The sequence below is a fragment of the Equus quagga genome, chromosome 8 (assembly GCF_021613505.1).
Source record: "Equus quagga isolate Etosha38 chromosome 8, UCLA_HA_Equagga_1.0, whole genome shotgun sequence".
Classification (NCBI taxonomy): domain Eukaryota; kingdom Metazoa; phylum Chordata; class Mammalia; order Perissodactyla; family Equidae; genus Equus; species Equus quagga.
In genome coordinates this window covers 51961915-51978248 of record NC_060274.1, presented here as the reverse complement: position 1 = coordinate 51978248, position 16334 = coordinate 51961915, and the positions used below count along the sequence as shown (strand labels likewise).

General features: G+C 36.4%; 1 protein-coding gene across 5 annotated transcripts in view; it reads left to right on the top strand.

Moving 5' to 3' along the window:
• CACNA2D1 (calcium voltage-gated channel auxiliary subunit alpha2delta 1) overlaps positions 1 to 16334 on the top strand; it is a 516254-nt gene that overhangs the window by 37232 nt on the left and 462688 nt on the right. The window contains exon 1 of one of the 5 annotated variants that reach the window (XM_046669486.1): positions 2875 to 2996. The exons of the other annotated variants lie outside the window; for them this stretch is intronic. The gene's annotated coding sequence lies outside the window, so the exon portion shown is untranslated. Of the gene's footprint in view, positions 1 to 2874; positions 2997 to 16334 lie in introns of those variants that run through there. 5 annotated transcript variants of the gene reach the window in all.

Below are 16334 nucleotides of genomic sequence, written 5' to 3'. Positions count from 1 at the left end.
TTTATTTCTGGTTTTACAGTTGTTCTATATTTCCATGTTTTTTTCCCCTTGTATTTCTGACTGCCAATTCAATTTGGTCATTTTCTGTGATGGTTTTTTCGGTTTTCTCTGTATTTATGATTTGTATCTTGCTCTGATTTTTTGTGTGGTGGTTACCATGAGGTTTGTATAAAAGATCTCATAGATGAGATAGTCCATTTTCTGATAGCCTCTTATTTCCATTAGCCTAACCAGGTTCCTTCCCTTTCCTCTTCCCTAAGTCACTGTCACTAATTATTCTGTTTTGTGTGGTGAGTTTATGGTTAAAATGATGTGTTCATATTGCTTTTAATTCTTTCCTTCCTTTTATCTTTTATGTTATAGTTAAGTGTTTACTAAGCTGTTCTGATAGAGAGCTGCAATTTTCTGATTTTTTGTGTCCATTTATCTCCTTGCTTAAGGCTTTGTAAACCCTTGCCTTTTGTTTCAGGTATGAGGGCATCCTTGATTTTTTTTTTTCTCTTTTTATGAGGCAGGTTAACCCTGAGCTAACCCCTGCTGCCAATCCTCCTCTTTTTGCTGAGGAAGATTGGCCCTGAGCTAACATCTGTGCCCATCTTCCTCTACTTTATATGTGGGATGCCTGCCACAGCATGGCTTGATAAGCAGTGGGTAGATCCACACCTGGGATCTGAACCAGTGAACCCCAGGCTGCTGAAGTGGAGCATGCAAACTTAACCACTGTGCCACCAGGCCAGCCCCGATCATTTCTTGTAAGGGAGGTCCAGTGGCGATGAACTCCCTCAGCTTTTCTTTATCTGGGAAAGTTTTTATTTCTCCATCATATCTGAAGGACAGTTTTGCTGGATAGAGTATTCTTTGCTGAAAGTTTTTGTCTTTCAGTATTTTTAATATTTCATTCTAATCTCTCCTAGCCTGTAGGGTTTCTGCTGAAAAATCCACTGAAAATCTGATAGGAGTTCCTTTGTACGTTATTCTCTTCTGCTTTGCTGCCATTAATATTTTGTTTTGTCATTGACTTTTGCCAGTTTGACTAATATGTGCCTTGGAGAAGGTATTTTTGCGTTGATTTTAGTAAGAGTTATATTGGCTTCATATACTTGTAAATCCTGTTTCTTCCCCAGATTTGAAAGTTCTCAGCTATTATTTCTTTGAACGAATTCTCTACTCATTTCTTCCTTTCTTCTCCCTCTGGACTACCTATAATCCTTATGTTGCATTTCCTAATTGAATCACATATTTCCTGAGAATTTCTTCATTTTTTTAAAGTCTTTGTTATCTCTCCTCCTCCACTTGAAGCATTTCTATGTTTCTCTCCTCTAAATTATTAATTCTGTCCTCCATAGTGTCAGCTCTGTTTTTCAAGGAGGCTACATTGTTTTTCTTATCTCATTCATTGTGTTCTTCGTCTCTAGAATTTCTGTTTGGTTTCTTTTAGAGTTTCCATCTTTTTTGTGAAGAATTTCTTCTGCTCTTAATTTTATTCCTGAGTTCCTTGAACTGTTTTTCTGAGTTTTCTTGTAACTTGTTGAGGTTTTTTGTGACAACTATTTTGAATTCTCTGTCATTTAAACTGTAAGTTTCTGTGACTTCAGGTTTGGTTTATGGAGACTTGTCATTTTCCTTCCGCTCTGGAGTGTTACTGTAGTTCTTCATGGTGTTTGATGAAGTGATCCTTGCTGTGCGTAGTGGTAGTATCAGGTTGCAGATTCTGCCTGCCATCACTGGGGGTAGAGTAGGAACTGTGTTTTCTGAACCTGTTGAGTCTGCTGGAAGATGTACTGATAGGGCTTGTCTGCTTTTCCCCCTGGCTGCAGCCGCTTGATGGGTCACACATGCATGTGCAGGTGGTCTGTTGTGGAATCTCTGCCTTGGCTGGGGAGCAGGCCAGGTGGTACTCTAGGTGGGTGGGCAGAGGCACTTTGTTTTGCATGCGCGTGGGTCCACTCTGCACTCACAGGCGGTTTGCTGCACTTGGTGCCAATGCCCACATGGTGGCTGAGGCTTTCTGGTTGGTATGGAGTGTTCTCATGAGCTGGGCTGCACTTCATGAAAGGGAAAGTGTTCATGAGCAGTCCTGCTTGTTCTTCCACCTCCTCTTATAGTCACATGCCAGCTGCTTTGTGGGGACCCACAACCCAGATCACTGCCACTGGGGAGGTAGAGGGAATCTGCTCACCTGGTTCTACTACTTCCCTGGGATCCATTACCCCCACCTTCAGAAGTGTGGCTGTGTGCTTCTCTCAGATGTTCTATTGTGCTTTGTAGGGAATCTTCTGTTGGTTAATGATTGTCTGTTTGGTTATACCTTAGGGGAGAGAGACTAAGAGAACAGCTCCCTATGCCATGATGCTGACATCCTAAATGGAGGATATTTAATCTACTGTTTCTTTAGGTAAATTAGTGATTCTTTTAACACTTGCTTCTTAGATATAAGTCCACCCCCAAAATACATAAAGTACTTATGGAATAAACATTTTTTCCAGAATAATACATATGAAAGAAATCTTCAAAGTAAAGTAGGCAAATGAATATCAAAGAAGCTTAGTTTAGAAAATAATCCTATGAGAGAGCGGTCTTGAAAGATTAAAAAAGATTCTCTTTATTATTATGAATTTGAAACAGCTTGTATGAATTTGGTCATGGTCGAGATAACTGGAGATCATTTTTGAAAGTGAGGGATATAGAAAGTTAAGACTCATTGCTTGGTGCTGAGGTCACCTGCTTTGTAACAGACTAAAATAGAAGACAGCAAGTGTTAAGAATTCATTCTGCCTTCCCAATGCTTTTGTAGGTTTATTTTTAGAGCTCTCCTAACAGCAGTTTGGAGCATTGTTTGCTTTTCTGTGCCTTCTCAGTCAGACTCACCCTTTTTCTTGCAGTCTTTGCCTCCCTTGACAGGTGTGAGGGACTTGCTCAGTGTCACAAGCCAGTCATCTGGCATCAGCCGCCCCTGATGTAGCTTGCTTCTTCAACCCGTGGAGATCCTTAGAGAGGTAATTTTTCTACTGCCTGTTAACATGTGTTAGTATTTCTTAAGGCTAAGGCAGTCAGAATGAAAGGATGTTGGATAGATAGTGGTGCAAGAGTGATTAAAAAAATATTTAATAAAGAATGGATTAGGGGCTGGCCTCATGGCTGAGGGCTTATGTTTGCACACTGTGCTCTGGTGGCCCCAGGGTTTCACTGGTTTGGATCCTGGGCACAGATCTAGCACTGCCATCAAGCCATGCTGAGGCAGCTTCCCAAATAGCAAAACTAGAAACACGTACAACTATGTACTGGGGGGCTTTGGGGAGAAGAAAAAAATCTCCCTGGATGATTTTATTGTGTAGCCAGGGTTGAGAACCACTGACTTAGAGAACTCAACAGCAATTAGTTCTGCTTTTGCCAATGTCTACATTATCTTTGGTACCACACTTCACTTCTTCATATGTCAGTTTCTTGTACTAAGAGCTATTAGAAGGAATAACATCTTTTAAAAACTAGAGAGCTGTATAAGATGCATTCAGAATTACATACATCCAGTTATATTGGGCTTCATTACTTACAGAAAATGACATTTTAAAATATACTAGCATTAATTAGAAAAAAGTCACAAGGCTTTCCATACCTGATAATCTATACATAATAGTCAAATATTTTTTGAATACATACTATGTAAAAGACACTGATGGAGAGACTCAAGGATCTGGTATTTTATTTGTTTTCAAGGAATTTATGATCTAGGGAACTAATAGCTATAACTTAAAAAGTAATTAACATTCCAAAGCTATGTGTTCTTTGCAACAGTGTACAATAGTATGATAGTGAATGCAAAAAGAGTAACAACTCTGGGGTCATGTGGTCATGGAGAGTTCATAAAAAGTATGACATTTGTAAAGTTTACCAGATTGTTGGTTTGCAATCCTCCCCGTCACAGCTTTTCTTTTAAAGCTTCAGTCTCTTTGAAGCTTTGTTGGTAGCTTAAAAGTGCTGAGATCAGATCACTTATTCAGACCTATCTGGTCTTCCCCCTGTAGATAAATTTTCCTCATTAAATCACACTGTCTCAAGACCACCCTTCATTAGCTGATTACCCCTGTGTTTGCAACTGCTTGGTACTTGAATATGATGTTTATCTAAAACAGGAGAGCTTTTGAGCTGGCCTTACAGAATGAACAGAATTTAGGTGCAAGTATAGTAGGTTGAATTTTCCTGCTTCAGATTAGCAGGAAGAACATGTTAAACAAAGGTAAAGAGTGTACAATCTGACTGGAAAGGAAAGTTATTGCATTAGTGACAGAGGTCATACAATTCATCTTCTGTGTGTTGTATCTGCTAAGTGCGTTTTCGTTATTGTCTTATGTTTACAACTTCTGTCAGGTGTTAATTACTTTTATTTAGTAAAAAGTGACATTCAAAGAGTTTATAATATCATACATTGGTAAGTCATCAAGTCAAGATTAAAAGACAGTAGCCCTTCTGATATCAAAATAAGTACTCTTTCCACTCTGCTGTGCTCCCTCGTATAAAGGAATAATTGGAAAGAGACAAAAGGAAGGTTTGAGCAAGAGGCTGGGTTGTGGAATGCCTTAAGTTCAAGTCCAAAGAATGGATTTTATCCTGATGGAAGTGGGGAGTCATTAAAGATTTTTGAAGGGAAAATATATTTTAGGTATTGTAGAAGGCTAATTTGGAAGGTATGTATAGGTTATATCAGTTTAATAAAAAATACTCATTCATTCGAAAACTGTTTATTGAATACATATTGTATTCTACACAGTATCTAGTCCCTGGGAGTAGAGTTGCATTAATGACTGCTTTTAATCTAGAACTCTCTTTGTGTAATATGCTGTGCTACACACTTTGGAGAGACAGAGAAATAAGACACAGCAACTGTCCTTTGCATATCTTATTGTTGAACCAGACTGTTGGATAATTAAATCCTTATTGGTGTTTTTGTGTATCCAATTGTGACAATGATGGATTCCAGGGGAAGAATACTACACAGGCATCACCAAGGCTTTTGTAGTGGTCCAGATGATCTCAACTCAAGGAGATGAGGAAATGGAAGGGAAGGATGGAAAGAAGAAATAATAGAAAAGAAGAGTGGGCAGAATTTATTTACATGGTAAATATGAGAAAAATAAGATCAATCAGAGATAGTGTCAGAAGTATGGGTCTGGGTGACATTTTTCTAATTTCCCATCTACCCACATAAAGCTGCCGATATGGACACAGAATGAGCACTTAAAATGTTTCTCCACTATCTACTTTTTGTCTGTGTTATTGAACCTTTAGTTTTGTTTCACAGAAACTTCTTAAAAATAGTTCTGTCCCTATGAGTTCATATGTAGCATGCTGTGACATTCTAGTGTTCCAAATATTTTAATTTTTATTTTAAGTATAGAAATAAGTTCATCTCATGGTATACAACATTCACTTTATGAACCATCTGATGAGTAGGACTGTGAAAGATACTGCTGTTGGCCTGTTTCTTTATAGCTGTAAATAGAATTCACATTTTGAGAGGTTACGATAAGAAGGATAATATAAAGCAACAGAAAAACAAATTATGTATTGTCAGATAATATTTTCTTTTTGTGGCAAAGATCTAATGATCCACTAAATTTGACTAACGTGTTTTTTGAATTGTCTTTCTTGATTGCTGATACTCTGAAGAAAAGCTATATACCATTAAGTGTCAATATTATGGCCGAGCCCAGAGTAAAATTGACCTCATCAACTCTCTTCCTTGGCTTTCTTACTGCTATGCTCTCACCCAATCTGTGTTCTGGAGTTCTGATTGAGCAGAGGAGAGGACTATGAAGTTGAATCCAAGGAGTCCTCAAAACCCTATCGGCACCAAACATTGCCCATGGCCTAGATGTATAAACTGTATTATCCATAATAATTTTTGCTGTTTTTCAACGGTATGTCAGTGCTGTTATTAATTATATTTGGACATATGCAGTTCATTTATTTTTGTAAAGGAATCTTGATTCAAAAATTTTAGCAGGCCTATGTGCAGATAATCAAGAAAAATTCAATTTAAACAGCAATAATCTTCTGGTATTTGGGGGATACAGGAAATGTACATTTTAGAGAGGGATAGAAATATTATGAGACATTTTGTGCACGCGTGTTTACTTATCTAGTGATATGAAAAATTCTGACCCAAGTAAAGGTACTCAAATATGGATTTCAAATCCATTTCCCATTGTCTCTTTGAATTTCAAATGTATTTTCACAGCTCTCACAAAGTGAGCTCACACACCTGGTGTGTGTGCTCTCTGTGGTAACACTACTTAGGGTGGTAAGGCAGATCCCTCGGAAAACACTTGAGCTGGATTTGAAGACAACTGTCAGGCAGCTGTTAAGCTGTGCTGGAGTTCTCTGTGCCAACCACATAGTTTGCTTGTGTAGAAGACTTTGACCATTATAATACTTTTTAGAGGGGTAGTAAATAGAATGTTTGATTGTTGTAACTAGTTTGAAATTACTTAAACTGTTAATTCATTACAATTATTGAATATCTTTTTTTCCTTTTTTGTACGAATTCCCTGGATAAAGTTGGAAAGACAGTGCAAGGTCAAAAAATGACAGTGGTGAGACAAAAAAACCGTCTAAGATTAAAATAGATAAGGATATACAGAAAATAGTAAAAAGAACAGTGCAGTGAACACCAAAGCTATGATTTCTAAGCCAGAGCTTCTTCAAAATGAGAAAGACTTCATTTTTTAGAGCAATTTTAGGTTCACAGAAAAATTGAGAGAAAGGTAATCTCTAGTACAGAGATTTCCCGTATACCCCTTGTCCCCACATATGCAAAGCCTTCCCCATTATCAGCATCCTTTTCCTTTTATATATAACACAAGCATCCAAACTATAACCCAAAGGTGGAAAAGGTTGAGGATGTGATGCTTTTTGGTGTTAGGTTGGAGAATGTCTTCTGACAAACACCATTCAAACTATAACCCTCACACTTGAACACTTGAAAAGTGTTTTAATTGTACAGACCTGATAATTTGCAATGTATAATATGTAAGTACCTTCTAAGCAGTGTTCCTTGGAATCCCCTTCTGAATTCTGCAGCCAACATCGCTACTGGCCACTTGGCCACAGTATGATTTCCTGAACTTTCTCCTTCATTTTCCTACTGACCAGCTCCTACAGTTTTTTCTAATTATTTTGCATGGGATGTTGTAATGCCCTTACTTAGAAATAAAATAATTTTCCCACTTTTAGAAATATGATTGTTCATAGAAATTCAACTTACTTGTATATCTTAATTTAGAGATTGATTTTAAACCTTAATTTTATGTCTCTTTTTAGACCATTCTGCTTAATTTTAATATGCTTAATAATGTATTAATGGTCTATTATTTTCCTGTTATGATTCTTCTTCTTTTTATCTTTTTTTTGGGGGGGGGGTGAAGATTAGCCCTGAGCTAACATCTGCTGCCAATCCTCCTCTTTATGCTGAGGAAGATTGGCCCTGAGCTAACATCCATGCCCATCTTCCTCTATTTTTTCATATGTGGGACGCCTACCCGGCATGGCTTGACAAGCAGTGCATAGGTCCTCACCCAGGATCTGAACCAGTCAATCCTGGGCTGCCAAAGCAAAATGTGCGAACTTAACTGCTTTGCCACTGGGGTGACCCCTATGATTATTTTAGTTAGACACACATCTTCATTTTTAACTTGAAAGCACTTGTTGTCTTTCAATATTGACCATATTTTATGTTCAGAATCCTCAAGAACAGGCATGAAATGACTAACCAGATAATTTTCAAAGTGGTAAAGAGAAGATCAACATTTCTTGTTAACCCTCCCATTTTACCTCAACAAAACTTATTTTAGTACCAATAGAATTTTATTTAACTAGTTGTGAAACATTCTAGCTCAATGAAAGTAATTCTCAAAATCAGCTAAGTCAGGAAAGGAAAGTATGCTGGATGTTTTGGATTCTTCTATGTAAATCTCCACTCATTGCCCCAACTAAATATAGATTTAGGACTTGAGTGACAGCAACAAATGCTGTAACCTAATCCTAAATTCTCAGTGCTCTGATGGGTCATATTTGGCAAATCACTGCTCTCTCTGGACTTCACTGATCCAGCAAATATCTTTTCTGTTGACTATAGAGGGAAACTACGTAAGATGTAGGACACAGTCTCATGGATTACTTTTCTGCAGTGTAAAATTAGTAGTATTGATTGAGGATGTGAAATGATGTTAGTTTTAAAAGTGATGTATTAGTGCCAAATGTGGAATTAAAGAGTTTGGCTTTAAGTAGATAGTCTGTAATACATATAAAAGCAAATATGCAAGAAATATAAATAAATTTATTCTTCTTTAATTGAACTTGATTTTAATTTTGAGCCCTCATTAAGAATAATAGTTGAGGGGCTGGCCCCGTGGCCGAGTGGTTAAGTTCGCGTGCTCCGCTGCAGGCGGCCCAGTGTTTCGTTGGTTCGAATCCTGGGCGCGCACATGGCACTGCTCATCAAACCACGCTGAGGCAGCGTCCCACATGTCACAACTAGAAGGACCCACAACGAAGAATATACAACTATGTACTGGGGGGCTTTGGGGAGAAAAAGGAAAAAAATAAAATCTTCAAAAAAAAAGAATAATAGTTGAAAACTTAAGCTAGTTACTTGCAACTAACCTCATTCAATTTAAGAATTCTTCACTAACCCATTTGAACCAGGGGTAGCAATTAAGATCTGCAGACGGCCTAAGTAGTTTCTAAGATTTGGAAAGGAAAGGTTCATCTAGCATCCTTTGAAATGAAGCTTATCTGTTCTGACCTTTATCCCTACTGCAGATCCTTAGATATGTGTGTTCCTGCACATATCACTCTGTGTCCTCCTCATTGCAACCAAAGGTTTCTTCAGGTCACTGGCCTCTATCAGCTACTTCAATGTCTCTCTTTTGGCCAGAGTTTCAAGAACTTATTTAGAACTGCCATCCAAGAATTTGACTCTTTGGTCTGTGTACTTTGATGTCCTCCTTTGACTACTGACTCAATTTAGGGATTGGGGGTGGGGGACAGAGAAAGGGAGAAGATAGTGAGTTCTCAGTTAACAGCACTAGATTTTATCCCTTCACACTTAGGAAAACTATGACATTATTAATATATTATTATTAATACATTATTAATATATTTCCTCATATAGCTTTAATACATCTGGCAAAGGACTGTGGCTGGATTTGGGTGATATTGGAAGCTCAATCTTAAAAAGTCTATACATTTAAAAAAAATGCTTTTTTTCAAGATAAGGTTTTTAAAAAACATTCTCCTTGAAAGTAATGGAATAATGAACCATTGTCAGCCTTGGAAAAGAACTGAAGAAGACACTGAGATTGCTGCCCCAGCATTCATTCCAGTTTTCCCTCACTGCGTAGCATCCATGTAGTTTAGGTGGGTCCTGATTCCAGGCTGATCAATGCAATCCTACCCTTCTGGATGGTGGTGAGAATGACACTCAAGTTGGTTTCTGATGATGTCTAGGACTATTTTTCAGTAAGTAGGGAAGAGAATATTTCTCTGCTGGATTTTGTGGAATATACATAAATTTGAGGATTGCTACATGATTTTGCTACTCTAAGTGAAACCATGGTGAATGATACAAGGAAGAAGGCAGTGTGAAAACAGTTGCAGAGAAAGAGAACTAGAGTCCGAATTAAAGCACATTTGAAGTCCACATAACCTTTGGAGATTTTTAACAAGTAAGCCAAAAATAATTCCATTAATTGTGCAAGCAATTTGAGTTTTCTGTTTCTTGCTACCAAAAACGCTTTAATACAAAGATACATTTGATGCTGATGCTTAAATATGTTAACTTTAAGACCTTCCTCCAGAGTCTTGTCATCATCTGGATTCTTGACTTCAGCATCACCAAGATATGCTTAACAAGTTCAAAATTAGAGCACTTTTCATCCCCACCCTTTTTTATCCCAAACTTCCCTTCCTTTCCTTTTGGCTAATGATGTCATCCTCTAAATGTTCTAAGTTAGCGAATTTAGAATCACCTCAATACTGCATTTTCTTAATGCTATTCCATCCCATTCCCACCCAGAATCGATTGGCTACTGTATCTTTTCCTTGCCCCATTTTCTGTCCCCACCGATATTGACTTAGATCAAGACTCTTCTGCCTCTTAACTGAATTATGGCACTTTGTTATTAAAAATAATAATCTGTTAACATTCTGTCCCCTAACTACGGCAGTTTGTCCTCCACGTTGCAGTCTAATATCTTAAAAAATGAAGTCAAACTACTAACTATGGCCCTTCTTTGTTTAAAAAATTTCAGTGGATTGTGTTGAAATTGATTAGAAATATATAAGTGGATGTTAATCTATGGTTTTGAGTTTTGTTAGACGTTGTTTTCAGTTAAGCAATATAAAATAAAAGGAATCTTATTTTGTAACATCAGAGAGTATCAAACTTTTATTCCCTAGAAGTATTTGATTTTTTTTCCGTTAGATATTGATAATCTGTGGACCACACATTTTAATATTTTGAGTAGTAATTTAGATCTTGGTTTTGTCGTAGTTAGATTTTCTTCATTATTTGGATATGGAAAGTAGCAGGATTGCAGCCGGGAAAATCAAGCTTCAGAATAATGGTGAGCTTCACATAAAAGGGTAGATAATGAATAGAAATGAAGGGCGATATGACAAGTTGAGAAATAGTTCTTTAGAAGTAAAGAAGTGGTGAGTGCAAGGAATCCACAGGGCAGAAGTATATTGTGTAGCCACTAAGTGGTGAATCAACCATGAGAAATGCTAATATTAATATTAAAGAAATGTTATCTGATTTAAGACTATCCAGATATTCATCTTCATTTTTTTTTTAATTTTTTAAATTTTTTATTTTTTTTTAAGATTTTATTTTTTTCCTTTTTCTCCCCAAAGCCCCCCGGTACATAGTTGTATATTCTTCGTTGTGGGTCCTTCTGGTTGTGACATGTGGAACACTGCCTCAGCATGGTTTGATGAGCAGTGCCATGTCCGCGCTCAGGATTTGAACCAATGAAACACTGGGCCGCCTGCAGTGGAGCGCACAAACTTAACCACTCGGCCACGGGGCCAGCCCCTCATCTTCATTTTTAAAGACCAAGATTATGGCACTCTATTATATATATGATTATACTTGGAACCCTGCATTGCTTGAAAATTACACAGAGTTTGAAAGTTAAAAAGAAAAAGCTTGGAGAATAAGGGACCAGTATGACAGTTGAGAAGGTAATATCAACTCAGAAAAAACGGTTATTAAAATTTGAGGTTGGGTTAAGAAGTTAAAGGCACAGTATTTTTATTTTGAATTGTACATCGGAAAATTTTAACCAATAATTACCAAAGTAATAAAATATGTTAGAAAGTCCAAATAATTCTGTGATTTTGTAAAGAGGAAATGATAAAGAACCCTTCATTCTTTAGTTTGCACTGCATTTTTATATTTATTATCTGACTTAAGCCTATCAAACAAATGTCAGGTATGTATCCTAGGCCCATTTTATTTTTTTACGTATATTGTTGGAGATTCAGAGTAGTTAAATGAATTGTCTGCTTGACTCTAACTACCATCTTCTTTCTGCTACAAAATATTTCTATAGACTGAGAAAATATGCACTTACTACTAGACATTGACCAAAATCTGAAGTGTTATGTTCAGTACAGGTTGACATGCATGCTATTCTACCTTCCTTTGGATTATTAATTGTATTCAAACTATTAATTGTAACTGACTGTGCATATCAATGAGCAACATAATACTCAGTTTGGTTCTTCAAAAATTTTTAGAATAAACATTTTTGTCTTGCATACTTATATTTTGTGCTTAGAGGTTTTTTTTTTTAAATGTAATTGTATTACATTGAGTTACTACTAATTTTATGTTAAGTGGAAAAGTCTAGAATCTGAAAAGCAGAATGCCGTGTGTGAGCCCTGGCAAGACCAGTATGCTTTTGCATCCATAGCAGCAAAGCACATGGTATAAGGGAATGGGTCTTGGAACCAGATTGCTTGACAGTGCCCTTGTCACTTACTTGGTGTGCCATGCCAGGTAAGTATCTTTTAAATTCTCTGTGGCTCAATTTACTCCATCAGATCATACACTCTATCAGAGTTGTGGTTTTTTTTGTTTGATATTGTGTTGCTAATGTCTAGAATGCTGAGCTACATGTAAAAAGCATTCAATAAATATTTTTTGAATACATCTGCAAAGGGAAGGGCTATATTATCTACCTATAAGGTGCTCTGAAAGTAGACCATTTACTATAGTTTCTGGCAAATAAAAGATGCCAATTGTTATCACTTATTATCGTTATTGTTAGTTTCCATTGTTGTGGCTGAGGGTGAAAGAGATTCTCCTTCTGGTCCAGTTTGCTAGCACCTGCAGGCTGGTTCTATGTAGTCAAACACGGAGAGGAGGGCACTGGCTTTGATACACCTCACCGACACAGGTCTGAAGTCGCCGTGAGCCTCTTTGCTGCTTCTGTGCTACTTAATCCTTTTTTTCTTTTTTTGTCTCCTTTCATGGAAAATCAGGCTTTGCTTCTTTACCGCTGATGGTTGGGTTCATCCTGAATTTGAGGCTAGTAACAAACCATTGGTGTTACGGCTCAATTTGTCTCTTCTCTTATTATTTCTCCTCCTCTTCATGCTTTTATATGCAATAACTTTAGCTAATTAAATGTAATTTTTCTACCCCAAATTTAAAACTTATTTGGAAGGTCACAGGTCTAGTACAATATTATAAGGGATTAAAAACTTTTATAATAGACTCAACATTAATAGTAGCCTGAAATGTTTGTTATTTTTTTTTTTGAGAAATCTTTTTTAAATAGAAAGGATTCTAGGAAAACAAACATAAACAAACAAATAAACCAACCAACCAAAAAAACCAAACGAGCCCCTGAAAACTCCCCAGAATAAACTGTATACATTTTTCTCCTTTCGAAATTATCCCTTTTTCTGTGTTCTGTGTACAAGATATACTGCTTTAAAAAATGTCTGTGAAGCAAACTAGCTGGCACGTGATCTTGATTATTGATAACCTGACACAGTCTCTATCTACCTACCTACCTATCCATCTATCATGATAGATTTCAATATGGATAATTTAGTTTTATTTTTTCCTTCCTTTCTTCCTCCCTCCCTCCCTTCCTTCTTTCCATCCAATTTTCTCCTCCCTCCTCTCTCTTTCCTTCTTTCCTTCTCCCTCTCTTTCTTTCTGTCATTTTCTTATAAGCTATTTAAAATTTTTAAAGAGCAGTGACGGCATTATGATGAAATCACTGGATTCTGATTTCAAATTCAGGTAGACATATCCAGAAAAGTGTCCTCCTAGAGCTCTCCTTGACTTCTCTCACCCTCCACTTTTGCCCCAGAGTTAATCAAACCCTCCTTCTTCTAGGTACCATTCCACTTAGTACTTGCCTCTAGTAATGTACTTAATATACTTTATTTAATTTATTTAATTAATTTTTGTCTTTTTTAAAATTACCTGAGAGTAAGAATTGAATCTTTTTGGGGCCAGCCTGGTGGTGTAGTGGTTCAGTTCACCTGCTCTGCTTTGGTGGCCCAGGGTTCACCAGTTCACATCCTGGGTGCAGACCTACACACCACTCATCAAGCCATGCTGTGGCAGCATCCCACACAGAACTACAAGGACCTACAACTAGGATATAAACTATGTATTGGGGCTTTGAGGAGGGAAACACTAAAAAAGAAGAAGATTGGCAACTTGTTAGCTCAAGCCCATTCTTCCTAAAAAAAAAAAAAAAAAAGAAAACAATGTTTTTATCTCTATTCCTTGCATTGTATACTTGGTACATACCAAAAGTCCAATAAATATTTTGTACCTTTGACCGTTCGCAATTTTTCTTCACTTCCCACTCTAAGTTTCTGTTGCTCCTCAATTCTTATTTCAATAAAGTGTTGTTTCTGCTATTTTCCCATTGGTATTACATTAGGGCTCTATAAGACATCTGCCTATAAATAAGAAATTGTGTATAAATTATATATATATGTAGATAAGTCAGTAACTCAAATGTCTAATTATTTTTCAACTTTATTTGATGATTTTACATTTTAGGATATCAAGAATATTTCCTTACAGTTATTTTTCTTATCCTTCTTTATATCATTAAGACACAAATGAAAGGTTTAGAATAAATACAGTGCAATATTTTGTAGCTATGCCCAAGAGAGCTCAGTCATTAGCAGGTATTCTTATAGTGAATGGATTTTACATGTTGGTAATTTTTTTTCAAGTCTTGGTTTTTATTACATTAAAATAATTTGAGAATGTACATCTTTTTTGTTTGCTTATTACATCGAAATAAAATACCCAAGGGATTACATTTTATTTTTAATGCTATTTTCTAATTTAAATGTATATCTTATTGACTCCTCTTTTTATTTGTCTGTATTTTGTTGATGTAGATACAGTGCTATTATTTGAGCCATTGCGTAGCTTGAACACATCTGTGTAACCTTCAGCATGGATTATACATTCTTTATATTTAAGAACATATGTAACTTAATTCTTTGTGTAAGAATTCAGCAATTCCTTATTGCAAGACATTCGTTTCTATTACTGCATTAAAATAGATAGTACACATCTGTATTTAGGTAGAAATTTTACATGCAGATGCTGTCTTAAGGTAATTCACGTATTATTGCCCCCCTTTTTGTAGTCTGCCATTTTATTATATTTGAGTATTTCAGGATTGAGCCGAAAGACTGATTATTTATAACTTCATATTTACAAAATTCATGGAAATTGTTGATACTGCAATCAAACTGATATCACTGCTAAAATTTTGTTAGGAAAGGGGGAACATTATCTTTCAAGATGAGGGCTAATAAATTTGTTCCTTGCTCTTTACCGTTTCCTAATAACTTTTAGTGGCACCTGAACCCAAGGCCAAGCATTTATAATTAGAATTTTTGCATTGATGTGGACAGGGCTCAATAATTTTCTTCCTTTTTCCTGAGGGACTTAGTGTTCATATATTGTTTTATCTATTCTCTCAGTCTTAATAAATTCACTCATTCTAAGCTGATAATAATATAACACGTCACCTCCACAGGGATATTTTAAAATAAAAGAACATTTTAGGTAAGGGAAAAAAGTGTATATAAAACAATGAAGGACTAATTAGAGGTGGGAAGAAAGTTAATTTTTTCTAACCCCTATAAATCTCACCATATGGATTTACCAACTTTACCTCTGCAAACAATTCCAGTTTTCTGTTTGATTTTAATCTGTGCAAAGAAACAAAATTTAAGGGAAGAATGTCTGTTGTGTGAAAACATTTAAGATATTTAAAGGCCAAATAGAATTTCTTTTTCCTTTTTCTCCCAAAACCCCCCAGTACATAGTTGTGTAGTTTTAGTTGTGAGTGCTTCTAGTTGTGGCATGTGGGGCACTGCATCAGCATGGCTTGATGAGGGGTGCCACGTCCGCACCCAGGATTCAAACTGGCAAAACACTGGGCTGCCGAAGCAGAGCACACAAACTTAACTGCTCGGCCACCAGGGCGGCCCCCAAATATAATATTTTTATGCTATACCCTATCTTGACTTGCCATACTATTGATTTCCCTTTATGACATGTATAATTAAAATTTCCGTGTATTTTGAATTTAGGCAGATTAGTCTGGATAATGTGAGCCTTCAGAATTAGATGAGTGGGCAAAAAGTCAGGTGAGTCAGAGGGAGAGGTGGAGATTGCACTGCGTTATTTGCCAGTTTTACTCAGTCTAACATTAGCAATTATGAGGAATTTCCTCCCAGCACATAAAGCATGCAGAGTACATAACCTATTTTCAACTAATTATATACATGTGTGGTGAATGCATTGTCAGATTCTAAAACCGTCTTTGAATTAGCTTGGTTTTTGGCCTTGGTGTTCTGTGCTTTCTGAACTTTTATATGGTCATACGAACTGTGAGTGATGCTCAATCTTGACAAGTACAGTGCAAACAGCAGATGGTAAGATATTGATGGAGACGTTTGTTAATGGGCCAGTTGTCTTGCTTAGAAGTACAGCTTTTTAGGAGAGTTTTTGGCTTTTTATTTTCTGCTTTTCCACACTATGTACCTTGGAAGGAGGAATCCAAAGGTCTCTTTAGGTTTCTTTTTGGGGAAAAAAGGGTGGATGTCAGGCTAACATCAACCTTAAATGAAACCAACCTTAGTCAATGGAGTTACTATGTCATGAAAAAGAACATTTCTTTCAAAATAATATAATTTCTATGATAAATATTTAAAAAATTTATTTCACTTTTTTGTAACCCTCTTAATCCCTTCATAATTAACATTTTCAA